General features: G+C 41.9%; 1 protein-coding gene across 2 annotated transcripts in view; it reads right to left on the bottom strand.

Annotated features, from left to right (window-relative positions):
* Positions 1 to 8,993, bottom strand: part of LYPD6 (LY6/PLAUR domain containing 6) — a 149,687-nt gene extending 140,694 nt beyond the window's left edge. For both annotated transcript variants that reach the window (XM_005573138.4, XM_015432192.3), the window contains exon 1: positions 8,792 to 8,993. The gene's annotated coding sequence lies outside the window, so the exon portion shown is untranslated. The remainder of the gene's footprint in view (positions 1 to 8,791) is intronic.
* Between the last annotated feature and the right edge of the window lie 7,059 nt (positions 8,994 to 16,052).

Genomic DNA, 16,052 nt, shown 5'->3' with positions numbered 1-16,052 from the left:
GCAAATTCACTCTACTTGTAACTGTGCATGAGAATTTGACTTTGGGTATCTGTTTTATTGTAGCAACCTGATAAGGGTAAAAACGTCATAGTAACAAGTTACAGCTATGACTGTAATTGGTAGGCTGGGTGAAAACTAAAATTACTTGACAGGACATCATGCTTGGCGCTTCCCTGAGGGCCATGATTCTGTAAACTGGGCACATCCCCTATGAGACTCTGGAAGCTTTGTCTATGGAGTTACAAGAGATATCAGCTCCTAGGGGTATGAGGCTTCTAAGTCAGGATGGCTCCAGCACCTGTCCAATATAGATCTCACCTCTTCACACCTGAGTCGTGGACCATTTCAAGAACTCCCTCAAAGAGAAGCACCTGATGGCAAGCGGGAGTTCCTGCCCTAGGGCCTTCTGGTTATACGTAGCCTTTGGGTTGGTCTATGTTAGTCTTGGAGTCAGATTAGTTAAAGAAGACTCTCTAGTAGGCAGTGGCCTTCATAATGTACACACAAGGTCCTATCCCTTGAGCCTTTATCTTCCAAGCCAGAGTTCTCTTTACATTCTGTCATCAGAAAATAGCTACTTCCCCTAAGTCCTCACTCAAAATCCTGGGCACTGGCTTGACTATGTTATTGCTCTTATACAATTCCTCCCTATCTGTCTTTCTTGAAAATGACAATAAGGGTTGCATGTTGTAACATATATATCAGATTTTATGTCAGAACAACATAAAATTTTCTGTTCTTCTGCCAAGATTCTTTCTGACAGTACCAGCGATATTACTGAATAATTTGACCACAGTGCCTTATTAAGCTAATATTGGAGAATAATCTACAATGACTCCTAGATCCCTTCTGGGGATCAGGTGTTAATATTTGTCTTAGTCCATCAGGCTGCTATAATAAAACACCTTAGCCTGGGTAATTTATAAATAACAGAATTTTATTGCTCACAGTTCTGAAGGCTGAGAAGTCCAAGATGACAACACCAGCAGATCTGGTGTCTGGTGAGGGCTTATTCTCTGCCTCATGGATGGCACCTTGTTGCTGTGTCCTCACATGGCAGAAGAGACAAGGGAGCTCCTTTCAACCTCTTTTATAAAGGCACTAATCCCCCTCACGAGGGCTCGGTCCAAAAGGCCCCACCTCTTGACACTATTACATTGGGGATTATGTTCCAACACATAATTTTGGAGGTATGCCAATATTCAGACCACAGTAACATTCAATTGTTAATATTTAATAGTTTGTGGTATAAACCACTCTGTAAAAGATTCTAGCTTATCAAGAAGGGTCAGTCAAAAAATAAAAGATGCTGACATGGTTGCAGAGAAAAAGGGAACTCTTATATACACTGCTGGTGGTATTGTAAATTGGATCAGCCATTGTGGAAAGCAGTTTGGCGATTTCTCAAAGAACTTAAAACAGAATTACCACTTGACCCAGCAATCCCATTAGTGGATATATACCCAAACGAATACAAATTGTTCCACATAAAGACACAAGAATGTGTATGTTCACTGCAACACTATCCATAATAGCAAATACATGGAACCAGCCTAAATGCTCATCAACAGTAAACCGGATTTAAAAAACATGGTACATAAACACCACGGAATACTATGCAGCCATAAAAAAGAATGAGATCACATACTTTGCAGCCAAATGGATGAAGCTGGAGGCCATTATCCTAAGTGAACTAATCCAAGAACAGAAAACCAATTACCACATGCTCTTATAAGTGGGAGCTAAACATTGAGAACACATGGACACAAAGACGAGAATAACAAACACTGGGGTCTGCTTGAGGGTAAAGGGTGGGAGGAGAGTGAAGAATGAAAAATTACCTATTGAGTACTATGCTTCTTTCCTGGGTGAGGAAATAATCTGTACACCAAATCCCTGTAACATGCAATTTGCCTATATAACAAACCTGTGTATGTACCCCTGAATCTAAAATTAAAGTTTTTTTTAAAAGGGGGCCTGAGCTAACTGGGATTATATACACTGGTGTCCACAGTGGGAGAAAAAGATAATGAACCCAAGCCAAAGCCTGAAAGAGAGATAAAATCCAGAGCCAAGGAAAGAAACAAAACACCAGCCTCAAAGCACAAAACAAACTGAAATGAGAGACGGATGCAAGTGGCAGGAGCTGGATCAAAACTTGAGAATAAGCCAGAGGATCCCAGATGACCAGCACAAACCACTTTCGTGGCCCTGGGGTCATATGGTACAAAGACTGCCAGGATAACTTACAGAGAAACAATTAAACTAAGACGTGAGTTAATCATATGACCTCAGAGGATACAATGGGCCCTAGAAACTCTTATTTCAAATTTCTACATGCCTATCAGAGTTTTCAATCCTTTCATTCAATTCAAAACATTCAAACATATTTACTGGGAGAGTCTTCTGTGCTAGACACCAAGGCAAGCACTACATAGAAAGGAAAGAAACAGATTTGGTGCCTGTCCTCATAGCACTTACAGTCTAGAAAGAAATCAGCAATGCTTCTATAACTTGGTTCTCCGAATCCTAAGAGTTACGGCAAAAACAAAATCTTTTTACATTTCCTAGTTCTATTTTAAAAAGCACAGGTGTTCATCTTCAACCACATTTTTTCCTAACACTAAATACAAAAAAAAAAAAAAAGTTATTTCAACATGCTGCCCTTTTCACATGGGGAATTCAGAGGGGAGAAAAAGGCAACATTTTCAACTACAGATTTTCAGAAGACAAAGAAATGATAATCAATTGAGCCTTTCTATTAAGACTACACGAATCCTGAGATTATAATACTAAATCTTATTTTCGTAATGTTTTGTCTTATAAGAATAATACGTGTTTAATGTAGAAAATTTGGAGAAAACAGGTAAAAGAAGATAATAAAAATCACTTCTAATCCCATAATACTTAGAGATAGTCACGTTAATATTTTGATGTATTTCCTTCCACATAGAGGATTTATTTATATAAACTTATTCAACCATATATATTTTTAAAATAGCACCACATTAATACAGAGTTTTATATCCTACCCTTTTTCTAACATTGACTTTAACTTGGTGGACACATGTTTTTAGAGCGCTGAGAGACTATTAGCCAGCTATGTTGTCTGCTGATGGGAACAGAATTTAAAACTATCTCCTATAAATGTTCTTGGGATTGCTTTTTCCAAGTACACTTGTCTTCGATCTTCCATTTTGACTTTAATCTTCTATTATTTTTCTTCCTATTTAGATTGTCTTTTAAGTTATTTCTATAGTTCAACTTTAGCAGCTTGGTTTTTACTTACCATAAGAACTGCATATCACCCGTAAGCATTTATAAAAGTGTTAAATTAGACCATCCCCAAACTACTTCTTGGAAGAGGCTATTTGTCCATTCAGAGACATATCTATTGATCTCCATTTTTTGTTTCTTGTTTCCTTAGCCAATTTCCCATTCATAAGAAAGGGTCATGAATGAGGAGGGAACTGGAATTGGAAACATGGTTAGGCTTTCTGAAACATTAAAATATATTTCCTGTAACACTTAGCAACCAACATATAGTCATGTATCACTGAACAATGGGGATATGTTCTGAGAAAGCCATCATTAGGTGATTTTGTCACTGTGTGAACATCACAGAGTGTATTTACACAAGCCTGAAGCCTACTACACACCTAGGTTATATGGTATAGCCTTTTGTTCCTAGGTTACAAACCTGTGCAGTATGTTACTGTATTAAATACTACAGGCAACTGTAACACAATAGTAAGCATGTGTGTATCTAAACATAGAAAAGGTACCATAAAAATACCGTATAAAAGAAAAAAGATACACCTCTATAGGGCACTTACCATGAATGGAGCTTGCAGGACTGTAAGTTGCCCTGGGTGAGTGAGTGAGTGGCAAGTGAGTGAATGGGAAGTGAATGTGAAGGCTGAGGACATTACTATAGACTACTATAGATTTTATATACACTACACTTAGGCTACCCTAAATTCATTTTAACATTTTTTCGTTCTTCAATGATAAACTAACCTTCGTTTACTGTAACTTTTTTATTTTACAAACTTTTATATGTTTTAACTTTTCGATTCCTTTGTAATTAACACTTAGCTTAAAACACAAACACATGGTACAAATGTATTTTCTTCAAATCCTTATTCTGTAAGCTTTTTTGCTATTAAATAAAAACATGTTTTAAACTTTTTTGTTAAAAACTAAGACATAAACACACACATTAGCCTGCGCCCACACAGGGTCAGGATCATCAGTATCACTGTCTTCCATGTCCACATCTTGTCCCACTGGAAGATCTTCAGGGGCAATAGCATGCATGGAGCTGACATCTCCTATGATAACAATGCTTTCTTCTGGAATACCTCCTGAAGACCTGCCTGAGGCTGTTTACAGTGAACTTTTTAAGAATATAAGTAGGAGTACTCTCTAAGATAATGATAAATCACATTAACAGTAAATACATAAACCAGTAACATAGGTATTTAATATCATTCTCAAGGATTATGTACTGTACATAATTGTATGTGCTATACTCTTATAGCACTGGTAATACAGTAAGTGTGTTTACACAAGCATTACCACAGGTGAGTAATGTGTTGTGCCACAACATCACCACGGCTAAGATGTCACTAGGTGATAGGAATTTTTCAGCTCCATTATACTCGTATGGGACCACCATCACATAAGTAGTGCATTCCTGACCCAAACATTGTTATGAGGTGCATGACTGTATTTTCCTTCTTTAACTCTAATACGTCAATCCCTCTTTTCTTCAGGAAAAAAAAAAAAATTGTGACTTGCTGTAATCTGTGTTTACTTTGAATATCCATCTCCCCATCATCCACAGGGACACTGGCCTGGTTTCTTTGCCCCCAGTCCTTCTGGAATCCCTTCCCCTGACTGGATCCCCTAAAGACACCAGCCAATGCCCCAGCAATACCCCAGATTGCTGTCACATACACACTAGGCTTCTTCAATATACTTAGGTGAAGGCCATCTAGTCTTGGCGATTTATCTCTAACTAGTCTGCTGATTAGGTCTGGAATATCCTCAGCACTTGCCACTTCTTGATCTATTACCTCCAATGTGTGTATTGCTTGAGAAAGCATGGGTGTAGGAATATTACTCAGCAAAAACAGAAGCAAAGAATTCATTTACACTCTGTTTTATCTCTTTTTATCTCCCAGTACATCTTTGGTATGATGAAAGACGAGTAGTTCCACAATCCTTATTTCACAGTATTTAAGGGACTTTCATTATTGTTTTGGAAATCCATTGCAAGGATTTTTTTTTAAACAAATTCACTTTTGGTTACCCCATTTCTAGTATGCCTGGGATCTGTTGCCCTTCATAAGGTCAATTTAATAAACTGACCCTTCGAGTTTTCCTTTTTCATTATATGTATCCAAGTAAGCTTTCTTTTTCTTTTCTTTACTTTCCCTGCATGTTTTCCCTATGTGTTTAGTGTTTTACAGAGCTTGGGTACAAGACTTGTTTTTCTTACCACTTTTGGGTTCCTATAAGGTAATTCATATGCTCCCCACTTTCTTACGGGTAAATTATTTCTTTTCATTTCTTCCCTAACATACCAGCATTGAATTCCTTTTTAGAGACTGATTATACTCTTGATGTCTTTCTTTGGAGTCCCCTCTTCCATTAGAAGTCTTAATTGAATTGAAATACGCATCATTCATCATTACATGCTGCAATCTGTGTTACATCTGGTAGGCACTCTGAACATTTCCTGAAAGAATGTGTGATACCAACAGCTAACAATAACGGGGCATTTGGTAGGTGTCAGGTCCCATCCCAAGCATTTTAAATGCATTGTGTCATTAGATGTCAGGCACCAGATGGTAAACTTCACTGGCAAGGAGTTTGCACATGTATCCCTAGCATCTAGAGCAGAGCTGGTACATAATAGGCAATCACTAAATATTTGCTGCATGAATAAATTTTAAAAACTGCATGAGGTAGGTGCATTATTCATGCGTTACACATAAGAAAACCAAAGCACAGAGAAGTTCAATCATCTTTTGAAGTTCCACAGTTAGTATATGTTAAGACAAGAATTGAATCCAAAGCCCGCATACTTAACCAAGACTTAATACTAGTAAGCTCAACACTTCACCACATTATTGCAAATGAAATTAATCCCATTAATAGATATTATGCAATGACACAAGTAAATACTGTAAGCAATCATATTCCAAGAAAAGATTTGCAAATGAGTCCTTAAAAAATAATCAGATAGACAGATATCTTTATGCTTATTACTAGCTTTGCAAGTAAAAATATGATTTCTCTTTAACCAATGTCTTCTGCTACATTTGTACACAAGTCAATGAGGATTTCAGGACTTTTGATAAGTGGGTGCTTTTTGTGTTTCCAGAGCAGTTCTGATTTTATTTAAGTCATCAATTTTGTCAATTCTCTTTAAAAATAATAGCACTAATGAGATACTCATTTATTGTTTCTATTGTTACTTGTCTACAGAGCTTACAAAGAGTGTGTTTATAAAATAGGAGACTTACCTATTTCTCACGCATCTCTCCTACTGTTCCTTGGTTTTTCTGAAACATGACCATTAGGACATCGTCCTTTAGGGTTTTGATTGTATGTACCTTTAACAACTCATTAGCAAAACTAATGTATCTCTTTGAAAAGGGTAGCTCTCTAAAATCATTCTTAGTTTTCACCTTAAATCTTTATCAGCTCTCACGTTAGTGGGAGCTAAGTGATATTTACAGACAGCAAAGCCTTTTGGGGATGAATCATAATGGTCCCTCAAGCTACAGGTTAAACATTAAAAAGGTGCAGAAATCAGAAGTAGGTAAACACCAAAAAGGAAGGAAGGAAGGGGAGGAGTGAGGGAGGAAAGAATTTGAAAAACACTTGACTTTAAACTCTTCTATTGATCTTGGAAAAGTCAATCTTTGAAAGCCTCAGTTGTTTCATCTGTGAAATGGGGATGATAAAGATATGATTTCCTCAGACACTTTAACAGCAGATTTCAATGTGCCATATAAACTATCCAGTATGATACAACACATGGTATGGTTTTTTACTTGACATTATTTGCCTAAAATCAGCCCCATTTATTCATTATGTACTATAAACACTCACCTTACAAAGACTGCCAACAGTTTCAGAGTGTAGCTTCATCAACTGTCTTATTTGGTCTGGAAGCATTTCCATTATTTTTAACCCAAGGAACCAATTTACAATTTTTAACAAGCTTTGTGTGCCTACAAGCTCAGCAAGCTTACTGTGTGCTCTCAGGACCAGAGTTCTATAAACATCTATTTAAGCCTCTTTTAAGTCCTGTTTCAGTCTGGTGCCTTTGGTCGAGGTGGAAACTAAAACTGAAAACAGATAGATGTTTTACATTTAAATGGGTTTAACATAAATGTGCATTAAGCCATTTCACGGGCGATTGCACAAATATCTTTTGCAAACTTGGTACACGTGAGCGCATATACAGTAACCATTAATGTCTTCTAGAGAAATAAGGTGCAGATCTCAAATTTTAAACAGCTAGCTCGAGTTCCTCTCACTCGAAAGAAAATGTAATGGCTTTAAGGGAATTGCTCTAATAATATCATGGCATCTGCAATGGCTGGCCAGAGCAGAGCAGAACACAGTGTATGTCACCGCAAGTCAATTTAACAAGAAATAAGCTTCCCCCTGGAGAATCTAAACTCCCTTGCCTCCCACAAAGAAAATTGAATTTTGGAGGTCACACCTTGGGTAGGTTACCAGAGAAAGAAGCTTAACATTCTTTTTGTTACATGCTCTGGGAGGTCAATGCTGTTCTTCCAACAAGTCACTACCAAAGACCCTCTTCCACCCCCCAACCCCCACCCAATTCTCTCCCCCTATCCCATTATAACAAGTCTTCAGAGTCCTCTAGGAAACGGGATGTGATTGTGATACTTGAAAATGCCAAGGACCACACCGAAGGCAATCATGCTCAAACACCAAGTTTTGAGCCTTGCAGTGAGGAGCAGGGCAGATACCGGGGCGGGAGAGGGGACTGGAGGAGGGCAGCCGCAGAGACGGTGAGGATGTGGTGGGGGTCAGAGTGAGTCACACCGTCAGACAGCAAGCTTTAGGTTGTAACTGAACGCTTAGCCAAATGTGAATCAACCGAACTGCTGTTACCAGAGAGAAAAACAGGTCGCCAAGTCAAGCCCAGGCCAATTCCCAACTCTGTGGGTGGATGGCCTCTTCCCCGAGTCGTCGGGGTGAATGGCTGAAAGGCCTAGCGTGGTCTTGCAGCTGCGGGGAGGTACCCCCAGCACACTGCACCTCCCTCAGAAGCTCCGGGTGAGCGCAGGAGGGCCACCGCCACCGCCCCCCGCCCCGCAGCAACATGTGGGGTGCTGCCAGTCCGCCGCCCTGGAACTCCCTCCAGCTGGAGTTCCTGGTGGACGCATGCTGGGCAGTGGGAAGATGCTGAATTACTACTCCTGGGAAAGGTTCCTCCAGCCTTGAACTTGGCAGCTCCTGACCTTTCCATTCCACCCTCCGCGCGCCAGCCCAACACACACGAGTACACACGCCCCTCTGGACCCGTTAAGGTTGCGCGCTGGGCTCTCTGCCCACTCGGAGCAAAACGCCAGAGGCCGGGACCCCAGTTCCTCTGGCCCCAGGGGGCTGCCCTAACACTGGGTAGTTCCAGCGACTCAGCGCACTCCCCGGCTTGGCCAGGCCCCGCCTGAGCCGGGGCCGCTGGCACCAATCCCCTGTTCTTTTGTGCTCTCCCGGGAAGCCCGCCTCTACTCACCCGGGCTGCGCGCGGATTCCGGCCGCCAGCTGCAGCCCGCTGCCCCATCCCACGAACACTGCGGCGCCCCCAGAGTGTGCAATGCGGAGCCCCGCCAGCGCGCTGCCGGAGCCCGGGAGCTCAGGGAGGGAGCGAGTAGGAGGGAGCGAGGGAGCTCGGCGGGGAGAGGCCGGGGGCGGCTGGGGGCGCGCGCGCCACTCCCACTCGCGCCGGGCACTGGCCGCCGCCCGCAGCCGCGGCCGGCCCGGCCTCGAGGGCCGCGGGACCAATCAGCGCGTGCGGGGGGAGCGGAGCCCTCCGCGGGGCGCGCTCATTGGCCCGGCGCGCGCGACCCAACTCCAGGAGAATCGGCCTGAGCGCCAAGTCTGCAAACTCTGGCCCGCGGGAGCCGACCGCCCGGCGCAGGTGGGGCACTGGGGCGCCGCGCTCCTGCCCGCAGGGTGAGCGGAACTGGAGAGATTTGGGACCTGCCTGGGAAGCCTGTTCCCAGTGAGCATTGGAAGCGAGCAGTGTTTGCTGAGGGTGCACCGATTCCTTCCTGTGCGCGACCCCCTGCCCCTCTCCCTGGCCGCCAGTCAGGCGGTTGCGTGCATGGCAGGAGGCCCGGCAGTGTGAAATGACCCCAGCCATCCCCTGGGCCCCGCGAAATACGTCGGACCGCAGAGTTCAAGAGCAACTGAAGCTCCTAACCCAGGGCAGGCAGAGACCACTTGACGTTTGCAGTAAAAGACCCAGGCTGCTGGGCAGAGGATGGAGACGGTGGGAAGAGCCAGGAAGGCAGGTCTTAGGAAGTGGGAATCCGGTTATGGGTTTTGGTGAAAAAAAGTCCAGGGCATAATACTGCCACCCTCTGCCCAAGCCTTTCTCCAGGTAAAGCCCCTGCAGCCCTCTTGGGACGTATTGGTTTTTCTCTTCCTTGTTGTAAATCCTGTCTGACCCCCCTGGACATTTCGATCTAGAGTCTTAGAGTGGAAGTGGGTCATAGTCCTACTCTCAGAGCAGCGCGGGGGCCCGGCGGGGAGCCGGGGTGACCAGGTCCCCGGGAAGATCTGGAGGAAGGACTCCGCGGGTATGCCCGGGAGTTCGGAACCAGCGTCCCCACCGCCGCCCTGAACTTGGCTTGCAAGTCTACCTTCGTGAGGGCGGCCCGCCCTGTGGCTATTTGTCCATCCTTGAGACCCCTTCACTTTCTCCTTGGATTTTCTACCCCTGGAGCATTTTCTCAGGCCTCTCCTGAACCACCCTGCCTCCGATCTTCCAAATAATCTATCCATCTCGACATAAAAGCATTGTTATTCTTTTTTTAAACTTCCTTCCCCAGTCCCTCTTTTTGGAAGAGCCTAGGATAACCTGTTTTTGATCGACAGCTGGTAGACCTCAGAAACTTTTTCTGTTAGTGTATGTGCACAGGCTTGCCCAAGCTCAGGGTTCAGGTAGGCAAAAAACAGCGCCCCCTCAAGGTGGAGATCGCTGCCGGGCTGTCTTCCTGCAGGGCTCAGCGTAGTGAATGAATTTAATATTAATTAATCAACCTGAAATTGGAAATGTCCCTCCGTGTCTAGGCAGGTTACCTCTGCGGGTTAGCATCTACTAATGAGGGCATGTCCCGGGTGTCACTGCTGACACTCATTTAGTTTCCAGTTGGCAGTTCCAGTCCACGTACTTACTTTATTTTAAAAAAATCGGTGTATAGTTTAGTGAAAATACTCATATTTGGGCTCAAAGTGAAGGTTAACGTATTAATGCAATTTATGAGAGCCGAGTTCCTGGTAGAGATGGAACCCTTAGGATCTCTTTTCAGAAATATATTTTCAAAGAAGGCTAGAAATACATGCATATGAAATGTCTGCAGTGGTTATCTCTGCGTGTTGGGATAATGGATGGTTTTCTTGTTCTTTATGGTATTTTCTAAAGAACATTAATACTAATTTTAAAAATTTTTTAAATATGTTGACTACCAACATGCAACACTCCTCAGTCATCAGAAGAGCGAAAATGTTAAATCTTCCTTCTGCTTTTCCCTTCACATCTTATCAATCGCCCAGTCCTGTGTTTCTGTCTCCTAGGATGACTTCCAGATCCATCCCTCCCAGCATCTCTATTTCACTGCCAGACCTCATCATGCCTTACCAGCGCTTCAGCAACAGGCTTTCACTGCTCTGCTCTCCAGTCGGCCACACGCTGCCCTCTCTATTTGGGAATCACTAATGTAATCATGTCACTTTCAAGCTTAAAATTCTTCAGTCCCCCAACCCCACTTTTAGGAAGTTCAAATAGAGCCTGGTTGGCAAGGCGTTTCCTTCCCAGTCTGTTCCCAGCCTTCCACATTGGTCTTGTCTTCTGTCCTCACACTTATGCAGGCAGGATGGTTCTACTCCACATACAACTGCCTGTCCATGGACCTTCACACACCCGTGTCTAAGATTTCACAGTGCTAGAATGCTGTCCTTCTCTTCCTTCTCAACTATCTCCTGCCTCAACAGCAATTCCTATCTTTGCTTCAAGATTCACTTCAAATCCCACCTTTTTAAAAATCAAGTCTTCGAAACTGCCAGGGGCAGAATTAAGCAACGCCTTCTTTATACTCCTGGAGTGCACGAAGAGAGAGATGCACTGTTTTTTTTTTTTTTTTTAAGCCCTCTCCTCACCGCTGCCCAACACAGCAGAGTGCCATCCTCTGTTTCACTGCTGCTGAGTCTGCCAGCTCACATTTACCACAGTTGGTCTCACCCTGCACCTTCCCAACCTGCCCAGCTCTCACTACAGATCTGTTTATTGATTATTTTGTTGTTGTTGTTTTGTTTATGTTTTTGCTTTTGAGACAAAGTCTCGCTCTGTCGCCCAGGCTGGAGTGCAGTGGCATAATCTTGGCTCACTGCAACCTCTGCCTCCCAGGTTCCAGCGATTCTCATGTCTCAGCCTCCTGAGTTGTTGGTGCCCAGCTAAGTTTTGTATTTTTAGTAGACAGATGGGGTTTCACCATTTTGGCCAGGCTGGTCTTGTACTCCTGACCTCAGGTGATCCGCCCATCCTGGCCTCCGAAAGTGCTTGGATTACAGGCATGAGCCACCATGCCCAGCCTTGTTTATTGATTATTTTAAAAGCAGCCCTTTCTGATTTTTTAAATTAATGTATATTTTTATTTAAATAGCTCTGGAAGTACAAGTGGTTTTTGGTTACATGGGTGAATTCTATGATGGTGAAGTCAGATTGTAGTTTACCCATCACCCGAGTAGGAGAGAAACACTTTAGATCAAATAGTCACATGAACAATTTCAAACTGAGATAGGCATGAAGACACTACTACACGTACGAAAAGAAACCTGGTTCATTTTGAACATGTGTCAATCACACTTCTTACCACATTGTGTTATCCATTTATCTATTTATTGCAAGTTCTTGGTCCCATCATATGAATACCCCCATGTAGAACACAGTGCCTGGTTTATAGTGGGTGTCAGTAAATATTCTAAAATGAATGGGTAAATAAATGAATTGGTATTTGAAACCCCATGAGGCATTTTATTTCATGTGTTTACATGCAACTATTACCCAAAATTGAAAAGAGATTAGTTCCGTGTTTTAAAAATTATTAGATCCTTGTCTCATCTTTCTTAACTCTAATTTGTGTTTTCTGCACAAATTATCTAATGTCTTCTTATTTAATTTCACATTTAGGAGATATAGGTAATTATTATTTACATACATGTAGATAATCTGTTATTGCTAGGAGGAATTCTTTTTTTTAGAAATTTTAATATATAAAAATTGAAGGTTGAAATTGCAAAGCCAAAAGCACAATACATAACAAAAAGCAAATCAATTGGACTTTCTAAAAGTTAAAACATTTTCTCTGCAAACGACTCGGTTATGAGAATTAAAAGACAAGCATAGACTGGGAGAAAATAGTTGCAAATCATACACCTGACAAAGGGCTTGTAGCTAATACATACAAAGAACTCTCAAAACTCAACAATAAGAAACCAACCAAATTTTTTTAAATGGCCAAAAGATTTGAACAGAGACTTTACCCAAGAAGATATATGGGTGACAAATAGCACATGAAATGATGCTCAATATCATTAGTCTTTAGTGAAATGCTAATTAAAACTGCAATGATAACTTCTTGACACTTATTAGAATGTCAAAAAACAAAAAACAAAAAAAAACACCTGACAATACCAAGTGTTGATGAGGCTGCAGAGCAACTGAAACTCTCATACAGCACTGGTGAGGGTGGTGCAAAATGGTATGTCCGCACTAAAAATAGTTTTGCCACTTTTATAAAATTCAATATACACCTAACCATATAACCCAATAATCCTATTCCTACATACAGACATATATTGTTTTATTTCACTTCACTTCATTGCATTTCAAAGATACTGCATTTTTTTTTTTTTTTTTTACAAATTGAAGGTTTGAAGTACCTCTGCATTGAACAGGTCTATCAGTGCCATTTTCCCATCATGTGCTCACTTTGTGTTTCTGTGTCACATTTTAGTAAATCTCACAATATTTCAAACTTTTTCATTATTATTGTATTCATTATGGTGACCTGTGATCAGTGATCTTGGTTGTTACTATTGTAGTTGTCTTGAGGGGCCGTGGACCATGCCCAAATAAGACAGCAAGCTTAATTGATAAATGTGTGTATTCTGACTGTTACACACCAACAAGCCATTCTCCATCTCTCTTTCCTCCAGCCTCCCCATTCCCTGAGGTGCAACAGTATTGAAAATAGGCCATTAATAACCCTACAATTCCCCCTAAGTGTTCCAGTGAAGGGAAAAGTTGTATGTTTCCCACTTTAAATCAAAAGCTAAAAATGATTAAGCTTAGTGAGGAAGGTATCGAAAGCTGAGATAGGCCAAAGCTAGGCCTCTTGTGCCAGTTAGCCAGATTATAAATGGAAAAGTCCTGGAAGGAAATTAAAAATGCTACTCCAGTGAATACAAGAATGATAAGAAAGCAAAACAGTCTTGTTGCTGATATGAAGAAAGTTTCAGTGGTTCAGATTAAAGATAGCTAAAACATTCCCCTAAGCAGAAGCCTAATCCAGAGCAAGGCCCTAACTCTCTTGACTTCTATGAAGGCTGAGAGAGGTGAAAAAGCTGCAGGAAAAAAAAAAAGTTACTAGAGGTTGGTTTATGAAGTTGAAGGAAAGAAGCCATGCCCCTAACATGAAAGCACAAGGTGAAACAGCAAGTGCTGATGGAGAAGCTGCAGCAAGTTATCCAGAATATCTAGCTAAGATCATTGATGAAAGTGGCTAAACAGCGGATTTTCAATATAGACAAGGCAGCCTTCCATAGGAAGAAGATGCCATCTAGTAATTTCATAGCTATAGAGAAGTCAGTGCCTGACTTTAAAGCTTCACAAAGCAGACCAACTCTCTTTTTAGGGGCTGATGCAGCTAGTGAAGCTACCCTATTTACCATTCCAAAAATCCTAGGGCCCTTCAAAATTATACTAAATCTACGCTGTTTATGCTCTTTAAATAGAATAACGAAGTCTATATGACAACATATCTGTTTACAGCATGGTTTGCTGAATATTGTAAGCTCATTGTTGAGACCTACTGCTTAGAAAAAAAAAAAGATTTATTTCAAAACGACTACTACTCATTGACAATTCACTTACTTATCTCAGAGCTCTGATGAAAATGTACAAGGAGATTCATGTGTTTCCTTGCCTGATAACACAACATCAATTCTGCAGCTCATAGAGCAGGGAGTCATTGTTGGGGTGATCAGACCCAACACCAGGTCGTGGGGGCGAAGAAGTCCAATGGAGTCCAAGGAATGAGAAAAAGACAGTTTGAGAGAGAAAGTGGGACCAGGGGGCCATAGAGAGTGCAGAGGTTGCAAAGGCCCTGAGCTCTGGGAGCCCACACTATTTATTGGTGCTCAAACAAACAGGTGGTGAGGATGTGGGGGTTGAAAGGAAACAGTGTATCAAGTGAATGAAAAAATATATGGCTGCTTGAGATAATGGGAGTGCTAGAAGCAAGGAGCCAGCAAGTCTAGCAGACATGCAAGCCCTGCCTCAGCTTCTCTCCCAACACTGAGCTTTTCTCCCAACATGCCCCCTCTTCTCTTTTTTGTAAAAACCACCACAGCTATCATTGTTACTAGCATAAGGTGGCCTCTTTTTTAATTAATTGAGCAAGGCAATTGCAGGCTGTATAGCCCTTAATTGCCAGTTGGTGATCCAGCTTCATTTTTCTTAGCACTTATTCAAAATGGAGTTGCTGTGGTTCAAATGCTTCCCACATATCTCCCCTTTCCCTTTTACAAGAAGACCCTTAATCCTAGGGGTTGCATAAGGATGAAGGTCCATCTTCTGTACTTCTTCATGCTGAATAAGGATGATGATAGTCCTGCCTACCTATTAGGGTCTCTTGTATTCAGGGTAGAGAGGAGTTCAGTCAGAAAGCATTGGTCCGTTAAGCAACTATAGGTAAAACCTTGGTGTTCCAGCAGTTTCTCAGCATGGCTCGTACTGGGGGAACCCAGTCCATGGTTGGGATCCATGGGTCCTTCCAGTCTCCTGTTCCATGGTGGTACACATCTTGAGGGTATCTACATGGTTGTTTATCTCCTGCAAAAAGACAAGCATACCCTCACCCCCACGTTAGTAAGTCTACTGAAACAGAAGCAAAAACTTTTGTGGCTGTAGCTGGGAGGCATGCCATTGCTGAAGCATTTGTAACTCAGTTTCTGCCTCTTTAGTTAATTACCAGGGTAAAACTTACTATTGATAACAAGAAGCAGGTCCCTTATAACAGAAGGCATAGAGTAAGCAAATTAAGGCTTAAAAGCAATCCCTCAACCTTCAATTTGCACTGTACAGGTGCTAGATGCTGTGGCTCATGATAGATCTTCAGATGTTGGGTGGGCACCCACACAGGCCCATTTATTGTCACCTGGAGAGACATAAATCCTCTTCCCCATAAAATTATCTTTCCTTTTTCCTAGTTCTTTGTATGTGCATCCCTCCACCATATATCTTGTCCAGCCTTTTTATTCTTCTTTTGTCCTGTCAGGTGTTGTTCAGCTGCAGTGATGGGTTGATCTTTTTGTAAGTTTAAAAAATTTAATATTAATAAAGTTAAACACAATTGTATATGCAGTGTCTTATATTCCTGGTCCCCTCCCTTTTGCTTTTGTATTTGAGTTTTTAAAGTACTATTAGCTCTTTGCACTATTGCTTGTCCTTGTGAGTCATATGGAATACCCATAGTATGGGTAATATTCCA

This window comes from Macaca fascicularis, chromosome 12, assembly GCF_037993035.2.
Source record: "Macaca fascicularis isolate 582-1 chromosome 12, T2T-MFA8v1.1".
NCBI classification, from domain to species: Eukaryota; Metazoa; Chordata; class Mammalia; order Primates; family Cercopithecidae; genus Macaca; species Macaca fascicularis.
The sequence above is the reverse complement of the archived record's forward strand: the minus strand, read 5'-3'. Positions and strand labels throughout refer to the sequence as shown.